Below are 20466 nucleotides of genomic sequence, written 5' to 3' on the forward strand. Positions count from 1 at the left end.
GCTTGCAGCCTGGTCTAGGAAGAGACTGATCAACTAACTACTAAACACTTTCTAGCGACCTTTTCATCATTGGCTGTCCTTCAATCCTTTAAGCCAATGGGGACACTTCCCCGAGACTTCTCCATTCTCTGAACGACGGCCGTCCTCCCATGCTATGGGATCATAGCCCAGAAAGAAAAAAAAAGTGTGTGGTCGTCGCCACCAAACAAACTATTAAAAAAAAAATGTTGTGGTCGTTGCCACAAAACAAACTATTTAAAAAAAAACTGTGGTGCTCGCCGCAAACGACTTTCCTCCCCAGTCATGCAGTACTCGTGCGGACCGTGGTGGAAAATATTATTTGGCGGAACACGGGTCCATTTGGTTCCGTGCGGGGATGCTGGAGAGAGCAACCTGGTATTAATATGACTGCGTCCTCATTTCTTGTTTTAGTGTCATTACAGTACTTGGCATTTAAATCAGGAGAGTATAGTGTGAACCACAATGTGCCAAAGATCCTATGGGTTGATGTTCTAAATGGATGCCTAGATATCTGCTTGAGAGCGCACGCTCAGACACACGCACACGGACACAAGGAGCCAGTGTTGGAAAAAGTACTCCAATTCTTTACTTAAGTAAAAGTATCAATACTGTAGCGGACCCATCTGGGGCCTGTTCCTCAAAAGGTGAATTAGAGCTAAAGCCTGGCTTTTCCACCTATCCTGGCTTAATTTAGCCAGGATTAGAGCTGAGTCGGTTCCTCAAAAGGTGAATTATCTTGAAGATCAGTTTAGCCAGTTCACCCTGGCTAAGATTAGCCTTATCCGATTCCTCAAAAGAGAATTGAAGCAAGCCTAGCTTAGTTACCATGGCAATTTAGCTGTGAAGTTAGCCTGGTCAGGAGCAGGCTAACAGCCAAGCTTACTTAATCTAGTGCCTTGTTCTTCAAGTTTTTCCACAGTTAATTCAAAACATGTGTTTGTATATGGACTCATTTTAATGACCCTGCATTCAAATAAAATGAAATAAATACAATAAGATATAATCAAATGAATTACTGAAATAGTGTGTGACCATGAATCATAATCATAATTGTTTCACAATGACTATATTTATATATATATATATATATATATATATATATATATATATATATATATATATATATATATATATATAAATTATTAGTTATGGGTTTAAAGGAGCCTCTTTGTAAGTCAATGAGGAGCATATTTTAAATTATAAATTTCTAGTCAATGGAGAAATTATTTTTTATTTCTTGTCCACCTTTGGAGTTACATCATGATGGCAAGGTAACTACACAACCCAAACCTCTACCAAAGTGGTCTTGCAAATGTGGGGTTATTTATTGCGTGTCTCGTCCCGTCCCATCCCGTCACGGCCCCCTGTCGCGGTCAACCCCCGTTACTCCAGTAAAGTACAATACTCCAGTAAAGTAGAAATACCTCAAAACTGTACTTAAGTACAGTTGTAACTTTAAAATAATATACTGGTTGAGACTGCGAATATGGACTAGATTCCGGTCAGAGAATCAGGAGTCTGGAGAAGGGATTTCTTTCCAATGATTTATTGTCCATACAGTGTATGAGTGGGTAAGGGTGAACCTGTGGCCTGAAATGAATAACGATAAAGAAAAACAAATTAGCATAATAGCATTAACATGAGCTCAAGCATTTATGATGCAATCACTAACAACAGGGTATCTGCACAGTGTGATAAGGCAAACAATAAACACTCACTCAGTGTAGTAAATATAAACACCAAACTGTCCAAATGTTGTAAAACACAGTAAATAACTGTGGACTGAATAAAACTTCTTAATTGTAAAAAACAAAAAAATAGTGAGTTAGATATACAAAAATGTTCTTGAATTTCTCTAATAGAAAGCAAAATTCAGTTTTTATATACATTTATAAAAGTTGAAATACCTTTGTCCACCAATTGTTTAAATATACTACTTGAAAATAAAAGGTAATGTGGGGTGTTCCAAATGGGAGCATAGGGTGATAGAGGTCTAGCCTGGTAAACACCCCCTCCCTCCGGAAATCTCATGCATTGCATTGCATTTGGTTTCAGGAAGGAGGGTCTGGGATTGCTCACAGAGTAAAGCTGCCCGAACCGCTGCGCATACGAACCAATCAGCGGCTGCTAGGGGCGGGATCATCCAATCACCTGCCTAGTAGCTTGAAAAAATGAAACTCCGTCTGTCATCGATTCTGCGCCCGGAGTCTCAGATGCAAGTACGCTGTGAAACAAAATGTGTGTCGCAAGCTTCTTCCATTTGACGGAGTGAGGTTAATAGAGGTCTTCTCCAGATCAAAAACTTATGAACAGAATCCCATATATTCACAGAGTGGAGTATACACGGGTTATTTGTTATTTTCTTTAGATTTTTCATTCCACAGTACATGTGACATATCATAATTTTCTATTCTGACCCATGCACATGATTCACTAAACCATTGTTTTAATGACTTTAGTTGTGCTGCCCAATAATACAATTTCATATTTGGAACCCCGAGCCCACAAAGGTACAGTACATTTAAGCAAACTCTAGAAACTTCGAACCACTCCGAAAATAAAGATTGGATTTTCTTAAACACATATTCTGGGACCATTATGGGAAGCATTTGAAATAAATATAATATGCATGTTCTCCCTGTGTCTCCTAGGGTAGATACCCTCACAAAAACATGCAGTAATCCTGGTCACTATACTGCCTCCCCCTGGCCAGCCGGGGCGCCTGATGGAGGGGAAGGGAACTGGTTGGAATAACGTGTTCCTTCCACGCGCTACGTCCAACCAGGGAAACTCTCCCCTGTCAGGTGACAAGAAGGTCAGTTGGCTCTCATGCATTGAAGGAGGCATGAGCTCGGCCCTGGCCTCCCTAGGTTGGCAGAGGGAAGGTAGTGCCCAGGATTACATAGACAATTGGCACTGGGTGTAAAAAAAATAGGGTTACAAAATCGTGGGATAAAAAAAATAAAAAATGAAATAAATATAATAGTCTAGGTAAGACATTCATTTTTAGAACATTTACACGGCCTACAATAGATATTGGAAGCGTCTGCCATCGTTTCAGATCTGCCTCTATGGATTCAAGTATTGGGACATAATTTATCTTGAACAATTCCTCCAAATTATCTATAATCCTTATCCCCAAATACTTCCCTCAATAATAAGTCAATTTCCACTGAAACCGGTTTTGTAGGGATCTACAATCAGAATCAGAAGACTTTATTGCCATGACATGTAGACATGTTAGGAATTTTGGTTTGATGTGTCTGTCTCACAGAGCACTTAAGTAGTTTCAGGTAGAATAGCCAAATTGATTGACCTGTTAAAGTGGCTGGGAGGGCCAGCACTCCCCGGCAGACAATTAGCAATCAATTGAAGTGGTTTAAACCAGCTCTGAAAGCGTCAGCTTTCAAAGCGGCTAGTGAACGAAGCCCGACTTAGTCAATTTACGACCTTCCACATTGAGTGCTTCTTCTCTTCATAAGCAGCATCAGTGTTTAGTGATATATAGTAGTGTGATAGTAGTAGTATTTATAGTAGTGTGTATATGTTTAGTGATCTACGATGTGTTTTCTTCCTATTCCTGTCCTCTGCTCTTCCTGGTGGTCGCAAAAACACTGGGTTACACCCAGATGTCGCGATAAAACTAATCTAATATATCCTACTCTTTCCACTCACGTCGAGCAAGTGGTAACGGGAGGGCTTTGGAATTGCCACTCGGCTGTGGTGGAAGGCAAATCTGCTTTCATCTCAGCCTACGCATCCTTGCTCTCCCTTAACTTCCTTGCTCTGACGGAGACCTGGATCAGACCAGAAAACACTGCTACGCCCGCGGCTCTGTCAGATGTGTACTCTTTCTCTCACACTCCCAGAGCCGTGCGGACAGGTGGTGGGGCTGGTCTGCTAATTTCCAGAAAATGGAAATACTCTCCTGTTTCACTGTCACAATTCTCTCCTACCTCATTTGAATTTCATGTGGTCACTGTCTCTCATCCAGTCAAGCTCGCTAGAGCGAACTCTCTCTCCTCCGTTCTGATACTCCTGGACCTGTCTGCAGCGTTCGACACGGTGAACCATCAGATCCTCCTCTCCACCCTCGAGGGGATGGGTGTCTCAGGCTCTGCACTCTCCCTGTTTGCATCCTACCTGACGGGTCGCTCCTACCAGGTGATGCTGAGAGGGTCTGTGTCAGAACCACACAGGCTCACAACTGGGGTTCCCCAAGGCTCGGTTCTGGGTCCTCTTCTTTTCTCTCTCTACACTACATCTCTGGGTGCTGTCATCCACTCCCATGGCTTTTCCTACCACTGCTATGCCGATGACACCCAGCTAATCCTCTCATTCCCCCCCTCTGATACCCAGGTGGAGACACGCATTGCTGCTTGTCTGGCTGACATCTCGGAGTGGATGTCGACAAACCACCTGAAGCTCAACCTGGACAAGACCGAGCTGATGTTCCTCCCGGGGAAGGGCTGTCCGCACCGAGACATGGCCATCACCATTGATAATGCTGTGGTGACCTCAACTCGGACTGCGAAGAATCTGGGTGTGACCCTGGACGATCAACTGACGTTCTCGGCAAACATCGCATCAGTGACGAGGTCCTGCAGATTCCTGCTCTACAACATCAGGAGGATTCGCCCCTTCCTCACGGAGAAGGCAGCCCAGGTGCTCATCCAGGCTCTCGTCATCTCCCGCCTGGACTACTGCAACTCTCTCCTTGCTGGTGCTCCGGCATCTGCCATCAAACCCCTGGAGCTTGTTCAGAAAGCTGCGGCTCGTCTGGTGTTCAACCGCCCCAAGTTCTCCCACACAACCATCCTTCTCCGCTCTCTACACTGGCTCCCCGTAGCGGCTCGCATCCAGTTCAAAACCCTGGTGCTAGCCTATAGGGCAGTGAAAGGAACAGCTCCTTCCTACCTCCGGGCTATGGTCGATGCCTACACCCCTGCCCGACCACTTCGGTCTGCCACCTCGGGGCGACTGATTGCCTCGTCACTCAAGGGTCCTTCTGGCCGATCCACACGGTCACGACTCTTTTCTGTTCTGGCCCCACAGTGGTGGAATGAACATCCCACTGATGTTAGGACACCAGAGTCACTGCCCATATTTCGCCGCAGGCTGAAAACTCACCTCTTCAGGAAACACTACCCTTCCTCTCTGTCTGACCTACTTGTTGTTAACTAGTTGTACGAACGCTTGTTTTCTATTGCTGTATTGTTTATTGGATTATTGGATTGTTTATTGGATCTTGTTTAGTCGATACACTTATTTGTTTTAGCTCATGCTCATTTGATTTAGCTATTTTGTCTCATCTGTTTAAGGAAATAGGTAGCTGATATATTGCACTTTTACCTTAGCGCTAGGTATACTGAGGTTGCTTGTTTTTGCAGAAAATGCACTAAAGACTTCTGGTGATTAGTAGTTTTCGTTCCCTACCTATGTTGAATGCACTTATTGTAAGTCGCTTTGGATAAAAGCGTCTGCTAAATGACTAATGTAATGCAGTGGAGCGCAGTTTACAACAGGACTGGTGCAAGACAGGACAAGACAGTGCAAACCACATCATAGTGCAAACAACAAGTAATAAATAAAAATAAATATGTTAAATTGTCTAACAAGTGTCTTGTCAATTTGAATAAAAGCTGATGCTGCTGAACAAGAGCAGTGTGTTGTTCACAAATTAGAAATGAAATAAAAATACAATAAAACTCCCCATCAATAAAGTCCACACAGTCAGGTAACAGGAATCGGGGCTGGAGGACATGGGCCTCCCTGCCTGGTCTGCTGGGGTCACTGCATCTGGAACAAACATCAAGGTTTTTATTTAACATTTTAAACCCTTTATACGTCTTTGACTGGGTTCTCCCAGGGCTCTGAACTTGGCCTCTACACCTATCTTTCCTCTACACCAAATCTCTTAGCTAAAAAAGAGCTGATCCAAGCTCACAGCGCATCGAATTGCGACGCATTGTGAGCTTGTACATGTAGATGTAGGCTACTATTTATTTTTACTAGGGCTTGTGTGACCTCTGTTTTGAGAGCAGTAATGTTAATGTTTATCAGTGGTGGAAAGTAACTAGTACATTTACTTAAGGTATTTTGAGGTATTACTTTACTGGAGTATTTCCAATTTCCAATACTTTTACTTCTACTCCACTACATCTCAGAGGCAAATATTGTACTTTTACTCCACTACAATTATTTGAAAACTTTAGTTATTTCATACCTTCATAATATGCTTACTTATGGGATATCATTGCCCCCTAGCGATGCACAGAGCACAGCACATGGACTCCCGGTTACAATTTCCTATTGGATAGGGCCATGTTACGCGAAACCGGTAAACCGGAAGGGGTATAAATACCCTCGCGTCACTGGGATACTCCCTCTTCCTTCACTCTGCCAACGCGAACACGCACGAGCCTGAAGCCTGAAACAGCTAAACTACGGAGAAACTTAGAAAATCCAACAAAACCCACAGCGAGGGCACCCAGTGCCACTCTACGGGAGTTTTTCGTTAAAAAGTTTCTGTTATTATTAACGCTCCCCGCGTTACCTTCGATTTATTACTTCTTTCCTGTCCTCTCTGTTTTCCTGCCACGAGGTGTGAGTTAGCTGCCTTGTTAGCTAGGCTAGGCCGGATGCTAACGGCTAAGCTAAGTGGCTACCTAGCCTTTGTTCTCACCTCGTGTCAACAGAGAAGGAGGAATGGAGGCGCCACGGGCCTGCGGCCTGCAAGGCTGCAGCCTCCTCGTCGCCGCAGACGACCAACATCGGCTCTGCATATCCTGTCTGGGGCCTAACCACGCATGGCTCGCTCGACACCGGTCAGGAGACGTGGACGCGTGCAAGCCCTGCGACGATTTCACGGTACACCAGCTGGAGCACCGGCTCAATAGGGCCACCGCGCTAGCGGCGGCGCTCGCCTCGACGCTCCCCTCGCCATGGACTCCGGAGCGTCGGCGGCGAGTGCTAGCCCGGGGGCCATGGGCCCACCGCTGCATGCTGCTCCACGTTCCAGCGGTGCTTCCAGGAAGGTCCGGCGCGAGGATGCCTTTAGGGCGCTAACCTCGTCACCGGTCCAGGCCAGTGCTGTCGCGGCCAGCGGCCCTCCTCTCTCCCCCCCTGCCTCCCTCCTCGCCTGGGGCGACACACTGACACCGGACGGCAGCGTCGTATCGGACGGCGAGGACTCCGAGGGAGACGACGTCCTGCACGTTGGGGGAGAAGAGGACGAGGAGGAGGAGATCACCTCCTACCAGCAAACCCAGGAGGTAACGATGACCAGCCCGGGTCCTCCTGGGCCTGCAGCGGAGACGGAGGAAGCGGCGGAGGCTCCTAGCAAGGCGAAGGAGCCCGACGAACCCGTGCTCAAAAGGGCTATCGCCAGATGCTGCCTGGCGCAGCCCATGGAGCCTGCGAAGGTGTCCGTCGGGGTCCCCATTCCGGGGTTCCAAGGTCTGGCACCCCTCCCTCCCCGACAGGTCGAGTCCAAGCTGAGAAGAGAACCAGAGAAGCTAGGCTTCGTAGTGGACATTCTCACCGGTGCGGACCTGGGGGTCGTCGGCCCCCCCCCCATGGACCCGACCCTGGCCAGCGCCATCGAGGCGGCGAAGCCGGGCTCAGTGAAAACAGGTACGGGGGAGAAGCCTGTCTTCGCTGACCACGGCAAAAGGGCCAACACCGCGTCCGCGACACTGAACACACCGTACAAAGCCTCGGGCTCGGCTACAAAGGCGTTTAACGTTGTGTCGCTTCTCCAGGGCTCAGCCGCCGTTAAACTGAAAGAGCTGGTGGCAAAGCCCCTGGAGGATGATAAGCCATCGGCGGATGTCCACGCCGAGTGGGTCGGGGATGAGAAGGAGCTCGCGAGACTGGTCCAAATCGCTATCCTCTGCACCTGAAACGGGCTGATGTGGACGGGCTGGGCCATGGCCCTCGCCGCGGACCTGGAGAGGGTCAAATGGCTCGATCTCACTACAAGGCTATTCTGTCTACGGGACTGCTGAGCCTTCCACTCAGAGTGGACAATCTGTTCGACACCGCCGCCGACCTGATCAACAAGACAAAGGCGGCGGAGAAACAGATGCAGGAGACAGCCGCAGACCTCCTCTCCCCCACCGTTCCAGCTGTGGCTAGGCCGCGCCAGCAAGGAACCGCGAGTGGGACACGTACTACTGGACGCAAGCGAGGTGCATCCAGGTCCTCCTCCACCAGAACCAACTCCTGGGAGCGTCCGAATGGTTCTCTTGGAGCAGGAGACGTCAGGCGCAAAGACGAGAAACGCGCCCCTCCACCCACTTGGCCGGCATCATGCGGGGCCAGCTCCCCACTTGGGGAAAAGAACTGGCGCTCACCTTGCCCTGATGGACAGAGTCGAGGACGGCTCCTCGGGTGCACCAAGACTAAAAGAGACGCTAAAGACAATGAACAGGGTTCAGTTGCCATGTTGTCCTTTGGTCCCAATGTGTGTTTCAAATGTGCATCGTGTGTGGAATAAAAGTATTGCCAACTACTCATTTTTTCCCATGTCAAAGAACGAGGCGGATCGCTACCCGAATCGAATGGGAAGCCCCGTCCTCAACAGTCTTTCATGAGCCCACAGTGCTCGGTATGTCCCCTGGACGACATTCCGAACACTGTTGGGACAGATCCTGTGCATGCCATGAACATGATGAAACAAATGCAGGTAGAGAAACCAATTGCAATGAATCAAATGTCTCAAACGTATTGCTTTCAAGGTGTAAAACAAGGGCTCTCTGCAAACACAAAAATCCTATCAGGGTCACGCCAGTTCCTTCTTCCGTCCGGCAGATGGCATCAAAGTGCCAATGTAGGACGGTGGAAAGGCAAGATGGCCGCCTCCCTCAACCTCCCCAAGATGGCGGGCGAGGAGAGGCGGAAGTTTGCATGTCAGAGAGCCCGGGTGTTACACCGGCGAGACTCCCCTTGTGGGGCGAAAGTTTCGTTCCGGGTAACAACACCACACAAGATGGACGCTTCCCTCGACCTCCTCAAGATGGCGGACGAGGAGAGGTGGAAGTTGACATATCGGAGGGCCCCGGTATTACACCATCGACACTCCCCATGTGGGGCGGGAGTTTCGTTCCGGGTAACTACAACACCGCTGAAGGGTTCCGATGTCACGTCACTCGGAGCGACGGCGTCTCCGGTTCCCATGGAAACGGTTACGCGCTCCAAGACGATGTCGTCATCAGCCCAGCTATCGCTAACAGGCAATGCTGCAGGGCCACGTCACGTGTCTTCCCCACGTCCGCTGAACGGACCAACGCTACCGCTGCTGCCCCTTGTGGACGCCTCCTCGATGATCGTTGCGATCAGACCGAAGGCGTCACTGGTTCCTATGGGAACGGGCACGCACTCCACGGAGCAGGTGACGTCAGCAGCCCCCACCAACCCCGTGAATCCTCTCGCTCGGTGCTTGACTCAATGGAAAGCTTGCAAACCGAACCCTTGGGTGCTACGCACCGTTCAAAAGGGCTACAGGTTGCAATTCTCCAGCAAACCTGAGAGAGGAGGTTTTGTCTCTCCTGAGCAAGGGTGCAATCAGAGAATTATCCCCGGATTAGAACCTAATGGGTTTCTATTCGGAATATTTCCTGGTGAAAAAGAAGGGGGGGGGGGGGGGCGTGAGACCTATTCTGAACCTGAAGGGTTTGAACAGATTTCTGAAGGTCTTCAATTTTCGAATGCTGACAACGGCAACGTTGTTACGCTCGATACGACAAGGGGATTGGTGGACGAGCATAGACCTCAAGGATGCCTATTTTCACGTCCCAATCTATCCTCCGCAACGGAAGTTCCTGTCCGAAGGGGTCAAGATAGGCGCAGACGCCAGCCTCTCAGGTTGGGGGGCTGTCCACGAAGGCTATTCAGCCAGGGGGATGTGGGACTCCGTACTGAGGGAGGCCCACATCAACTACCTGGAGCTGTTGGCGGTCTTCCTCGCTCTCAAACATTTCGAGAGCCGCATTGTGGGGTGTCATGTCCTGGTCAGAACGGACAATACCACAACAATGTGTTATGTCAACAAACAAGGAGGCTTGGGTTCCCTTGTGTTGGACAAACTAGCACGCGAGCTGGCCTCTCCCTCTGTTCAGAGACCTTCTGAGACAGGGAGGGAACAAGGTGTTCCACGAGGTCCCCCAGGAGCTTGACCTGTGGGTCTACCCCGTGAAAGGACGAGCCTGAGCTCGCAGGGCCTGCCCCCTGATGTGGTGGCCACTATACAGGGGGCCAGAGCCGATTCCACCAGACTTCAGTATGACGTCAGGTGGAACATGTTTGAGTCTTGGTGCCTAGGACGGTCACCATCAGTGGTGGCCTTCCAGGCACCTGTGGGCAGCATCCTGGTTTTCCTACAAGACAGGTTGAACCAGGATTTGGCTTTCTCCACCATCAAGGTGTACCTGGCGGCCATTTCCGCTTGCCACGAGGGGTTCGATGGCAAGTCGGTGGCTCATCACCCGCTGGTGCAACGGTTTATGGCCGGTGTTAAGCGGGTCAAGCCGGTTAACAGACCTTTGTTCCTGAAATGGGACCTGGCAGTGGTGCTGGAGGCACTGTGCCGTCCCCCTTTTTAACCTTTTGAGACTGTGGATCTGAGGATCGTGAGTCTCAAGACGGTGCTCCTGGTGGCCCTATGTACAGCTAAACGTGTCAGTGACATGCAAGCGCTCTCGGTGAGCCAAGACTGCAAGTGGTTCTCAGACGACGGCAAGAGGGTTGCTGAAACCCAACTTGGCGTTTGTGTCTAAGACCGGCATGATAGCTAGGGCCCCGGTGGAGTTGGGGGCTTTCCATCCACCACCGTTCACGTCGGTGGAGGATAAGCGACTACACTGTCTCTGTCCAGTAAGAACCTTGAGACTTTACTGTCAGAGGACGGCGGTCGGCCGTGGGTCGTCTCAGCTTTTCGTCTCCTTTGAACGTGGTCAGAGGAAGGCGGTGGCTAGACCGACTCTGTCCAGATGGATCGTGGAGGCGATCCGGTTGGCCTATGTGAGTAGTGGGTCTGTAGTCCCGGAGGGGCCCACTCTACTCGGGGTGTTGCCGCATCTTGGTAGCCTGGTAAACCCTCCCTCCGGAAATCTCATTTCCATTTGATTCCAGGAGTGAGTCTGGCATGAAGGCTTGTATGGGCGTTTCTAGTGCATTACCAAATAACCGAGCCAATCAGCGTCCTCGCTCATTGTTTTGTGATTGACAGCGGGGGTAGGCCAATCAGGTGGAACCCGAGTGGTTCACACGTCATTAATCAATACACCTTTCATACAAGCTGCTCATTAACATCAAAGACAAACCAATTACTCCTGGTGATAATCACTGCAGCCTAAAGTGGCTTAATTGGACATCAAAGGGCCACTTGGACATCAAAGCTACATTACTCCCGCCCAGCTCCAGCCCACAGCCAAATTGCCCATATAGGTCTACAGGCCAGACTCACTCCTGGAATCAAATGGAAATGAGATTTCCGGAGGGAGGGTTTACCAGGCTAGCATCTTGGGCCCTTTACAAAGGGGTGTCGATGCAGGAAATATACTCTGCGGCGAACTGGTTGTCTCCATCGACCTTTGCGGCCTTGACGTGGCAGCATCTGAGATGGCGCACACAGTCTTGGGTGTGGCGGCAGGTTCAAGTCAGGTGAATAATGAGCAAGCCTAAGGGCATGCTTTTCTTCCTGCTTGTTTCTTTCCCAAAGGGGTCAGGTTCTGACCTTTGGTGGCCTTTCAGCCTGGCCGTGACGACGTCGGGGATGTCACACATGGCCTTGGTTGTATGGGCTAGCTCAAGTCAGGGGAGTACTGTGTATGCCTGGGGGCATGCCTCTCTTCCTGCTTGTGCTACCTCTTAAGCCTCCCCTGGACCGGCTAGGCTAGGTCCGGGGAAGAGGAGGTCCTGGTTCTCTTGTCACTAGAGGGTGGACTCGGGTCTGACCTTTCTAGTTACACGAGACAGACTGTTTGGTCTGTCAGGGCCTTGCCTTTGTTCCTTTCCGCGTCCTGACCCAAGGGGTCAGGGGCGCCTGGGGCCACGGTCTTGCCGGGGGCGAGACCTGAGGCCATGGGCGTGCGGATGGGTAGGGTTACAGACTGGGGCTCCCCAGGGGGCGTTTATGTGTCCCATAAGTAAGTATATTATGGAGGTATGAAATAACAACTAGGGGTTACGTAGGTAACCCCAGTTTTATTAATACCGAAGTAATATGCTTACCAAAAACCCCTTCTGTGCGCGTTTGTGGCGTGCAGAGTGAAGGTTTTCAGAGGGAGTATCCCAGTGACGCAAGGGTATTTATACCCCTTCCGGTTTACCGGTTTCGCGTAACATGGCCCTATCCAATAGGAAATTGTAACCCGGGAGTCCATGTGCTGTGCTCTGTGCATCGCTAGGGGGCGATGATATCCCATAAGTAAGCATATTACTTCGGTATTAATAAAACTGGGGTTACATACGTAACCCCTAGTTACTTTGTAGATTTGGATTATTATTACAAAACATACATTAACCACTTCAGCCCTAAATACATTTCGGCCGAAAATAGACGATCTACAAGCTCATTGTGAGCTTATAGATCTGCTATTTACCAGTACAGCTTGGGGCAAATGGACTAACCCACCACAACAACACTGGCATTTTATATCTCCATTTTATTTGGAGGTATTTGGCCTCTATGTGTCCTAACCGGAACATAATAGGATCATGCAGAAACATTTTATTTTATTTATTTTGAAGTTTCACTGGAGGATAAGCCCCTTGCCCTTGAGATGGGGCTTATGGGGGGGAATATTTCACAGTTCTCTTCATTCTCTTTTCTATTATGTTAAGAATGTGATTTAGATAACATATAGAATAGGCTGTTATTACCTTACTTTATTCTAAAAGCTTCTAACACAGACATTTGAAGTGTATTGTATTGGGAAATCTTTTCATAACTATTATACAATTTGATTGTGTCAAAGCAGAGGCCATTTTGTTGCTTAAGCATAAACTTCCCTGTTTTTGATGAATTAAGGTACGTACCTTCAACGTTCACATTATACTGTGCAACGGGTACGTCTTTGGTGTGTCCGTCTTGAAATTGTCTTTCTACCATTGCTTCGTAAAGTCCACTGTCACTTTTTTGTAGATCCTTCAGCCGCAAAGAATTGTCCTCCAAAAACTCAACCCTTCCTTTGTAATTTGGATGGATTGTTTTATTTTCGTCACTGAAAGTGTATTGTGCTACAATGATCCTCTTATTGAACATCCACTTAAGTTCTTGCTTCGGGTCAGGATTCGGGTTGAGTAGAAGGAGATCCTTTCCCTCCAGAACATCCTCTTGCTTCACATCATAGCAGGACACCGCTGGAAATCACAAAATGGTATAAGCATCATCCACAAAATGTTATACCATAAAGTATAAAACTAAATGGAAAAAAGGAAGGAATCAAAAACAAAAAAGGTATCTACGTATTTACAATATTAGCAACACGTTTTTGTGTTATCCTTTTATGCAGTGGTATAAAGTAACTAAGTACATACTTACTTGATACTAAGTTAAAAAAAAACTTTTTCCACCACTTCTAATAAAGTATTCAATCAACCAAAAAAAGCATATCCATCCGTGCAGTTTGTAGGCCTACATGAGGTTTAGACATAAGGTGCATGAGCAGATGATATAAACTGTTCATGATATACAGTATCAGTGTGTGTCAAGTTCAACCACATATTGTCCACAAAAGGTCACTTTTAGGTCCATGAGGAAAAGCAAAAGTCCAAAACCAGTGATGTGTATTATAGCTGAAGTTTAGACGCATTCATATGATTTTGAGGTTTATTTTACCTGAAGAAGCTGCCATGATGCAGATGAAGAGTCTCACGTGAAATGCAGACATGCTCTCTGTAGAAATCTGCATGTAAAAACAAAACAAAACAATTATGTGCTGTCCTATTTTAGTATTAGTTGGCTACACAGCTTCCACTCTGCTCTGTGACCACATCCTGTTCTCTACTTCTCTGCTCTGCAGACTGTCACGGTCAAGTGGTGGAGAAAGTACTCATATTATTTACTAAGTAAAAGTATCAATACTGCAATGTAGAAATACTCTGTTACAAGTAAAAGTCCGGAATTCACAATCTACTTGAGTAAAAGTACAAAAGTATTTGCATTAAAATATACTTAAGTACTGAAAGTAAAAGTACTCATTCTGTAGAATGTCCCATTTCACAAGTTTCCGAATGCATAAAAATGCTTTTAAAATAGCAGATCTAAAAGTTTCTAAATTGTTATTTTGATCAACGTTTGCCTGCCATCTCTCCTAATGGTAGGCTATCAACATCTATAACAAAATATTCTACGTTTTGGGTCTGAGAGGCTAAATATCATCAAATGGTGGTCCGTGGTTCAAATACCGAATAAGTAATGGACCTAGATATACTCAGAGGTGGACAGTAACGGAGTAAATTTACTTGAGTACTGTACTTAAGTACAGTGGCCATATAATTTCATGTGTCTGTGTAGTCCATGGACCACTGGTTGAGAAACAGTGGGATGTATCATAGAACAGAGGCGTATGGTCATTGGGGCCAATAATAAAAATCAACATAACACCCTATAAGTCGTCTTTGTTTTCAAATGGGGCTCATTTGCATTCGGCCGAATTGTTAATGAGTGGCCATCAGAAAACCAGTTTCGCCGTCAAACCGGTTTTCAATGGACTTATCAGCCATTGTTGCGCGATTCTGGCCCGGTCAACGTTACCGTCACCATACGCTGCTGTCATGGAATGTTTGCATTCAGTAGCAAGTGTTAGCAAAGCACTAATCTTAGCTCTAATCTCATCCAACACAACAGTGGTCCCCAGGTTGATTCTTAATCAGGGTGGTGGTCCCTGGTTCACAATCAGTTGAAAACCCCTGCTTTAGAGAGTTTAAAACTATAAATCTCACTGGAGTTTAGGCTAGCACTAGTATTTAGCGCATAGTAGTGACATATGGTACTTTTTTGCCTTGAATATTCTTGAAAGGCAAAGAGTGACATGCTTTGTTTTTTGCCTTGAAAACAATGCATGCGCCTTGAATGGGGAAACGTTTTTATTTTATTAGGACTCATAGAATCACAAAATGTCCCTGGGCTGGTACCCATTCAAATGACCACTCGTGGGTCCTGACACCCACTACATTGAAAACCTAACATCACTGCTACGGCTTAGATGAGGAGTTATTTTGTTTCATTGGCATTGCTGAGGTTTTAGACATATTTTAGTTTGTTCAAGACAGTATATTTAAATGTATTTGTGGTTATTTGGTTATTTTATGCTGCACCACTAGGCTATAAAGATATTAATTAGATTACCCAATGTGCCCAATATTGCCTCGTTTAAAAAAAGAATCCAGCTAACAGCCCAAACAAAGTAGTCCATTGAAGTAGATAGGGACAACTCTTGTTGTCGAGGTAAGCACAACATTTTAGATCCCTTTAGAGCAGGGGTTTTCAACAGGTGGTCCGTGGACCACTTGTGGTCCCTGAAGGTATTGCATGTGGTCCCTGACCATGTTGCAATATGTTTTTTTCTTCTTGTTCCATGGAACAGTGCATATTATCGACCTGGTGACCTATGATGACATGTCAATGTTGTCAGTTTCTGAGAAGTCGGAGGTCAGGAAATCCCACAGAAAAGAAGGGGAAGTTGTACCGGATTGCCTGATGGAGTCATCATTATTAGGAAATGTGGCCATATAATTGCATGTGTCTGTGTAGTCCATGGACCACTGGTTGAGAAATATATATTTTAGTTTGTTCAAGACAGTATATTTAAATGTAATATGCAAGGACTTTTTTACTCTTACTTGAGTAATATTTCGACTAAGCTACTTTTACTTGTAGTGGAGTAAATTTAACCAGGAGTACTCTGTACTCTTACTCAAGTACTGGGGTCGAGTACTCTGTCCACCTCTGGATATACGTCCATTACTTACTGCTTTAGCCCCCTGGCTGATGAGATGCCCCCTAGGCCAGTGGTTCTCAACCTCTTCAGGCCGCAACCCCCCCAAAATAACAATATTTGAACTGGGGACCCCCCCAAAATAATCATATTTGAACTGGGGACCCCCCCCCCACCCTGACAAGCACTTGGAATTGTAGGAGTTGAGGCATTACATTTTGTTTGACTCAGTTCCAACAGATAAATATTGTGAAAATAGCCGATCTACAAGCTCACAACGCCTCACGTTGCGAGGCGTTGTGAGCTTGTAGATCGGCTATTTTCATTTTTTTTTGCCTCTTTCTTATTTTATTTGACAATTTGGCCGATGTTTGACCGGTTTTTATGTAAAGTTTGTTGACCTTTGATGCATTAATGGTCTTTTAAAAAACGAAATTGTTTAGATATTAAAACGGTCTTAAAAGTCCTTAAATTGTCACTTTACTGTCATCTGGGGGACCCCTCCAAAATCACGTGATGACCCCCCTGGGGATCCCGACCCACAGGTTGAGAACCACAGCCCTAGGCCAGGGGTCTTCAACAGGGGGTCCGGGACCCCTAGGGGGTCCTCAGCGTTACTACAGCGGGGGGCCACCAAATCTTTGTGTGATAGGATATTCTCTCTTTTTTTTTACATTAACTACTTGAACCCGAGCATCCTTTTTCTGAGGGGAACAAAATAGCAGATCTACAAGCTCACAACAACGCCTCGTGCTGCGAGCCGTTGTGAGCTTGTAGATCAGCTATTTTTGGCAAAGAGGTTTGGTGTATGTTACGAACATTCAGGGCATACTCACCCATACTCGCCTATCCCCATAAATGGAGACAAAGTCTGACAGTATAGAATAGCTAGAAAAGGAGATTCCTAAAACATACCTAGCTCTGACATCAAAACACTCCTTCTAGAAACCCCATATACGGAGATAACCGGAACCATCCAGGACTGACATCATAGTCCCCGGTTTGGGCATGACAGAAATAGCCAGCTCCATATGTGGGAATGCCTGACACCACCTGACATCACCGCCGTGATGTCAGGAGCCACCCTCAGTGGTATAAAACAAGCCGTATGTCAGGGTTGAACTAATCTCATCATCGGCATTAGACCCAGTCTTAACCCTTCCAGAGTGAACAACATAGACCCAATCAGGAATAGCTCATCAGACAATCCAGTGTCCTCGGCGACGCTCGAAGATCATCTTAACTCTCTCCAGAGTAGCAGGAGATTATCACGGATGGCATATTCAGGACGACTAGCTGGCCTTACAACCCAGCTAGGCCTTCACAGTGGCTCTTGAGTCCGGTTCTAAACAATCAGCCGATTATAAGTGTTTCAGTGTAGATGGAAAAAAAGAGCAGACCAAGTACAAAGTAAAAGGTGAAAGTATTGACGTTTTAAAGTGGTTAAATGTCTAAACATACAGTTGAATCCAACATGACAGTGATGTCAAACTAGTCTATGAAGCTATCTATATAATCTATGAAAATGTTTAATCTGCAACACAATTTGATACAATATGTAGTGGGGGTCCCTGCTTCATCTCTCTCAGCTAAGGGGTCCTTGGCCTGAAAAACGCTGAGGACCCCTGGTCTAGGCTCTGCACGCTACATTGAAGGCAGCGGTGGAAAGTAACTAAGTACTCAATTTACTCAAGTACTGTTCTTAATTACCATTTTGATGTATTTTTACTTTACTATTTCCAATACTTTTGCTTCTACTCCATTACATCTCAGAGGCAAATATTGTACTTTTACTCCACTACAATTATTTGGCAACTCGTAGCTCCAGAGAAGAAGGAGGACTCTGGAGGACCAAGGCAGCGAAATGCACACGAGGAGGAGGAGGAGGAGAAGTGTCAGGAGAAATTGTTTAGACATTAAAACGGTCTTAAAAGTCCTTAAATTGTCACTTTACTGTCATCTGGGGGACGTATGTATAATACGTCCCATTTAATGTATTTAATTTATTTTATTTTCCAAAAAAAATATTAAAAATAAATGAAAAAAGTTATCGAAAAAACACGGCCCCCTCGCATATTAGGAGGGCAGGGTGAGTCACCAGAACCAAGGACGGGTGTTTTTGACGAATCTAACATGTTAAAAATGGAGTTTGAAGTTATAATAGGTTTGTATAGGAAGGGGGCGTGTCTGATAAAATGAATATCAAATATCTAAATCCTGAATCAAGCAACTTAAAAATGGTCTGGGGGCTCACAAAAGCCTGAGTAGATGATAAAATGACCAAAAGTTTTTTTGAAAGTGAAATATCCCTTTAAGTTAACCCTCAAGCTCATAGCGCGGCACCGAGTGCCGCGCTATGAGCTTGCAGATCTGCTATTTTTGAAAAATCGTGACAATTTGTGCAAATCTTTGAATATACATATTTTTAATAGAGCCCGACCGATATGGATTTTTGTGACCGATACCGATAACCGATTTTAGAGAGGTTTGGATTATATCGGTCACCGATAACCGATATGCAACCGATATTGTGAAAAAAAGAGAAAAAAACAGAAAAGGCCTATTTTCATTCCAGCTAATAAAATTTGCTGGAATGAAAATAGGCCTTTTCTGTTTATTGTTTTTTTTACATTTACTCAAGTACTGTACTGTAAATGTTAAGTAAAATGTTGAGGTATTTTTTTTACTTCAATGGAGTATTTCCAATTTTCAACACTTTTAATTCTACTCCACTACATCTCAGAGGCAAATATTATACTTTTACTCCACTACAATTATTTGAAAACTTTAGTTACTAGTTACTTGTAGATTAAGATCTAGAATATTATAAACAAAACACCCACTTCAGCCCTATATACATTTCTGCCATTTGAAAATAGCAGATTTACAAGCTTGTAGATCTGCTATTTTCCAAAGATTTTTATACATTTGAAAACTTGTTAAACAGGACATTCTGCATAATGAGTAGTACTTTCTACTTTGTACTTTAAGTCAGAGTCCTGCAATCGTTTAACGGGTGAAAACGGGTGTAAAATATACTGACGGGCGGTTCTGAACTAAACGCGGGTAGGTAACATTTTATTGTGAAAATCAGAGAGCACCGTCTCCGCCCAAACAACGTCACTTGTGTAACTTAACACAGCACAACAGCATGGAGCACGCCGGTCAGTAATCTTAACTCTCAAAAACACATTGAACAACCTTCAAATTAAAACCATCTGACATGACAATGTAAACAATGACACATGCGTAGTGCGTATGTGCGCGTTCGCGCGTGTGGCTAAAGCTCGCTCCTCCGTCTTCACTTGATTTCTGAACGAACCTGACCACTGAATGTAGCTCTATTGTTGAAGGCTGCTATGCTATCCTTTTCAACACACTTCAACACATGTGCACACATAGCACACTCGGTGCCGCGCTATGAGCTTGTAGATCTGCTATTTTTGAATAGCCAAAGAAATCTCAAAATTACACAGATGCGTTCCCGGTCTTAATGGGTTAAGTTAAATGGTGAATGTGAATCAAACATGAGAGCCTGGCCCTCTTGGGAAATAACGATGAATGTTGAAGTAATTATTCATGGAGGAGAGTTACAGATTGCTCGTAGCTCCAGAGAAGAAGGAGGACTCTGGAGGACCAAGGCAGCGAAATGCATACGAGGAGGAGGAGGAGGAGGAGAAGTGTCAGGAGAACACAACTCCTGCAACAACAACAGAAGCTTCTTCAAACGTGAGGCTTAGGGTTAACCATCTCCGCAGTATACTGTACATCACTATTGAAATTAACCACCACTTAAAAACCCACTCACGCACGTTGTTGTGTGGAGTCCCTCAGGACTCTATAATAGTGCATTTTCTGTTTTGGCTCTATAATATCTTCGCTGAGAAATAGGCAATCAAGCTTTACAACGCGTCGCACCGTGGCACATTGTAAGCTTATACGCCCTGCCAAGCCAAAGTGCAGTAAAGGCCTTTGCAGACAGGGTCTGTCAATCAGTTTTTACCGCATGCGAAAAGACGCACGAATCGAACTGGGTTCGATTGAAGAAAAAAACGCACCGCCGCAGCCACTTGCCGCACGGCAAATTCGGAGCCGGTGTGCATGAGGTCATAGAGAACCATGTGTTCATTTAACCCTTAAGACCTGAGGCGATTCTTAAAAAAAATCTAAATCCTAACAGTTTTTGGGGAAAAAAAATAATAAAAAAATCAAGATTTAAAAGAAATAGCAGATATACAAGCTCATAGCGTGGCACTTGGTGCCACGCTATGAGCTTCTATATCTGCTATTTTTGAATAGCCAAAGAAAGCTAAAGTGACACAGATGCGTTCCAGGGTCTTAATGGGTTAAAACATTTTCCGTTTTTTCCGTGCGAAAAATCGCACCCTGTCAGCAAAGGCCTTAACTACGGGGGAAAACAATCACTGAAAATTGGTTTAAAAGTGATTCAGCTGGTCAGCCAAATGAGATATCGGCATATAAGTGATATTACAATAAATTT

At 45.9% G+C, this 20466-nt stretch overlaps 1 protein-coding gene across 1 annotated transcript in view; it reads right to left on the reverse strand.

Moving 5' to 3' along the window:
* Positions 1–5695: 5695 nt before the first annotated feature.
* Positions 5696–20466, reverse strand: part of LOC308094446 (uncharacterized protein) — a 47601-nt gene continuing 32830 nt past the window's right edge. The window contains exon 7 of the mRNA XM_080441102.1: positions 5696–5820. The gene's annotated coding sequence lies outside the window, so the exon portion shown is untranslated. The remainder of the gene's footprint in view (positions 5821–20466) is intronic.

Source organism: Gymnoscopelus braueri (assembly GCF_963280865.1).
Source record: "Gymnoscopelus braueri genome assembly, chromosome: 10".
In the NCBI taxonomy this organism is placed as follows: Eukaryota; Metazoa; Chordata; class Actinopteri; order Myctophiformes; family Myctophidae; genus Gymnoscopelus; species Gymnoscopelus braueri.